Below are 4,043 nucleotides of genomic sequence, written 5' to 3' on the forward strand. Positions count from 1 at the left end.
GATAACAAAGCAAATATAGCAACAAAGCAACTATTCCTTAACAACCTTTACACCGTGTTTCACCCATAACCGAGATGATCAGAAGCAGTGGCGTATTTAGAAAGCTTATTAGGGAGGGGGGGGGGCAATACATTGTGTCAGTCAGCCGTGTAGCGGTCCAGAATCTAATAATAATGTGATGTTGACAGGCTAAATTCAAGAATTGTTTCTTGAGAGAAGCTTCGATCAAAACACAAACTCCGTTCTGCCAGCCAGTATTGACACTGGTTGTGTCGAAACACATTGCACGTACAAGATCCGCTATGCCCCAACTATATATTTCGGAGACCACTGTTTCAGCTTCGACGATTGATTTCCCGATTCTAGTTTTGGTACAGCCAGAACTTTGGTAACGTCTTTGATGTGATTGTATTGCTCATAATCACCCATGATCTTCCCATCCCAATGTATGGTCAGTGGGGTGCAAGGGTCAAAAGCCTCCCTAATTTCGTCCGCCAGCTTTTGGCGATAGATCTGGCGAGCTTTGTGAATTGAACTTGGGCTAATCATCAGATCACGGGTTGGATGGAGCAATTGCTTGGACACCGCCAGTGCATTTAAAATATGAACGGCCTTCCTCGAGGTAGAATTGGTCCTGTCCAATGCTGCTGCTATCTCGAGGGTTACTACAGCAATTTTACCTCGTCGGAATTTCGGCAGACAGCTTGCAGCACTGGACCCAGGCTGTTCGGAGCACGTCGATCCACCAGCTAATGGATGACGCCCATCTCCAGACTTGTCGAGATTATCTTCTTGCTGAGTATACATTTCTGAACCATTGGATTCCAGTATGGTTAAATTAGTAGATTCGGCAACACGAACTGCTTCCGCCTCAACTCGCTCTCTCTCCTTTAATGCTCTATTCCTCACTCGCTCGTCTCTCCTGCATAGAACCATATCAACGCCAACCATGGAACCTAGGCGTCCCTCTTCTCTCTGGGCAAGAAGGAACTGGCGATCTTCTATGTTGCTCATTTCCAAAGCATTACTGTGTGCTATATCGAATAGGTGATCCAATGATTTCTTAAAGTCTGTCCGTTTGATTAACTCAAGCGCACTCTTACGATTGATAGATTTTTTCAAGTTTTGCCATTTCTGGTGTAATTTTTTCACCTGATTAATCACATGGTTTTGATGGCGTGTTGGAATTCGTGCTCGACTCCAAATAGGCAAAAGCAAACTGAAATAAATGCAACAGCACAACAGACTTGACAGTGTAATTTTTGTAGTTTTACGAGGTGTTGCAATTGTGACGTAACAATGCTTTATTTGTTCTGTGAAGTGACGTAGCCTACAAGTACCGATAATTGCTTATATTCCGCTGCTAAATTATAGGCTAAACAACCTAAACTTTAGCTTCCTTGCGCAAGTAGTAAATGTCGACGGATTTCAACAAAAATTTGCCAAAAGGATTTTTTTACTGAAAGGAAATGAACACCACCCTGTACATTAATATTAACAATGGTTAGAATTTTGCGTATTACGCTAAAAACACCCTAATGTATAGATGACTAATAATTGAAATCTAGTCTTGGCGGAAAAGCGGAGTTTTGCGTTAATGCCAATCCGAGATTGATGCCAATATGGGTTTATGCATAGTTCATAAATATATAAGTATAATAAGTACGGTATAATAATAAGTATATTTATTAACTATGTTCAGTGAAATGACTTTAAGACATATTAAAGATGAAAGAAGTATTATTGGTGGAAGCAACATTAATCACATACGATAAATGCTGATGACAACGATTTGATAACTGACACAGAAGTAAAACTGCAGAAATGTTCGATACTGTGTGGACAAAGAGGAAAATATTTAGCACGGAACTAAATAAAAAGAGAACTGAAACAATGGTCATAACAAAGAAAAAAAGAAACTGAAACTCCTATTTGTAATTTGCCATTTCAATAGAACAATTCTTAAATAAGCACAAAATTTAAATAGGCTACCCCTGTACTGGGGTGAATTGGGATGCAAGGAAGGAAACAGAACTCAACATAGGAACAGCTCAAGCAAAACCATATGCCTCCAACAAATGAATCCAATTCTTTGCAATAAAAATATCTCCTTTAAAACAAGGTTTAGAGCAGGGGTTTTCAACCTTCTTCCACTGCGACCCCCTCAGGACAACCAAAGTAGCCTCGCGACCCCCCATAAAAATACTGGACAAAAGCATATTTGATGCAAAATTTGAACAAATTTGATTCATGCCGACATCCAGTTAGGTTTACTTTTGCTGTTCCCATGCAAACTTCTGAAACCAAAAACGTCTTTTGCGATGTTAATTGCGGCTTTTATTACATTTCCTCCGAAGGCTCCGATTCTTATTTCCATTTTCTATGAAGCTTGTTGAGATTATAGGAAGAAAAATAATCAGAATAATCTACACTTTCACCCGTTGAATTTATTTCAATCCTTTAATATAGATTTATTCAAATCAGTTTCAGTGAGATGGTTGATGCTGCATATTTCTAACCATTAAGTTTGTCAATGCGTGCACTTGTTGCTGAAAGAACTTTCAAACAAAATAGCCGATACTAACTTTTTCAATACCGTTGGAAACGATACTAAGATATCTATATTTTGCATAGGATTCTTAATAGTGTAAGTTTTTTGCCATAGCGTGGTTAGGCCTAATGGTTAACTTTAGTCTGCACAAAGCAACGTACAAAAACTTGGTGAAAAAGATCGAATGCTTTTCTAATTGTTAAAACCTTGCAACGTCTGAAAACTTGAACAATAGAATAAACTCTGGTCGAGGAATGGTTGATTGCGAAAAAACACAGTTTTTAATCTTTTCTGGCAAAAAACAATTGAAAACAATACATTGAATCGCCTCGCGACCCTCCGAAAAACGATTTGCGACTCCCATAGGGGTTGCGAGTTGCGACCCCCAGTTTTAAAACCCCTGGTTTAAAGTTTTAAATTTCTATTAATTATCCTGTCATTCAATACAACTCTTAAATCTGAAATATGTCAACAAAAATGGCTGAAAAAAATTAATGCTTTTGAGATGTGGTGCTTCCGTAGAAATAGAATGCAACGTATTTCATAGCTTGCAAAGAAGACAAACCAAGAAGTTTTACCACAAGTGAAACAAACCAGATTAAATAGTACAACAAGACAACATAAATTTCTCGGCCATGTAATAAGAAAGCAAAACCTGGAGCATCTCTCCATAACTGGCAAAATTTTCGGAAAGCGGGCACCTGAAATGCAAAGACAACCTCATCTGAAACAATTTAACAAGTCAGAAACAATCATTCATACAACATATCACAATAATACTTGGTTTATCAATTATTTATTCATCCGAGGCCGTCGATGCATGGTTCTTCACAATCTTCAGACACCGCAATTGAAGAAGAATCCCCTATTCGAGGCATGTGTGACGTCATAATAATTGGGCTTAGAGTTGGCTGCTAAAGGATTAAAGTTAGAAACTTTCTAATAGAAAGCCAGAAGTCAAAAATTTTATTTAATCAAATGAAAATGAAAGTTTATTTAATTAAATGAGGATTAAGCAAATTTAGTTACGTGTACAATATGTACGCTATTTCTGAAGAGTCATGTAGAGGTGAAAGTTTTTCAGTGTAACTTGTTTCAACAATTGATGTCATTGGAATGGCCTTGCGTCAATTCCGAATATTTTGAGAAAACTGGAGAGATTAGATGTTAGGCTACATTATAATATTACTTGTCTAAATTTGCTCTTGATCAAGGTTTATTTTGTTGGACCCAAGTTTAAAGCTTTTAAGTGTGCAATAGCCTACAGTGTTGCCAGTAGAATTGATCAGGAAAAGTCACTAGGCCACATCGACACTAAACAAGAGTAGTGCAGAAATACGTTAAATTGATAGCAGATGAATGAATTCAGTTGACCATTTTTGGCATTTGTCCTTCACAGTTAAGTTCAACTGTTTTATATATATTTATTCAACTGACATATCTTAGATTCAGTTTTGGAAAAGCTGCTTCCAGCAGAACTTTGGTTAGCCTA

This window comes from Aplidium turbinatum, chromosome 6 (assembly GCF_918807975.1).
Source record: "Aplidium turbinatum chromosome 6, kaAplTurb1.1, whole genome shotgun sequence".
Lineage (NCBI taxonomy): Eukaryota > Metazoa > Chordata > Ascidiacea > Aplousobranchia > Polyclinidae > Aplidium > Aplidium turbinatum.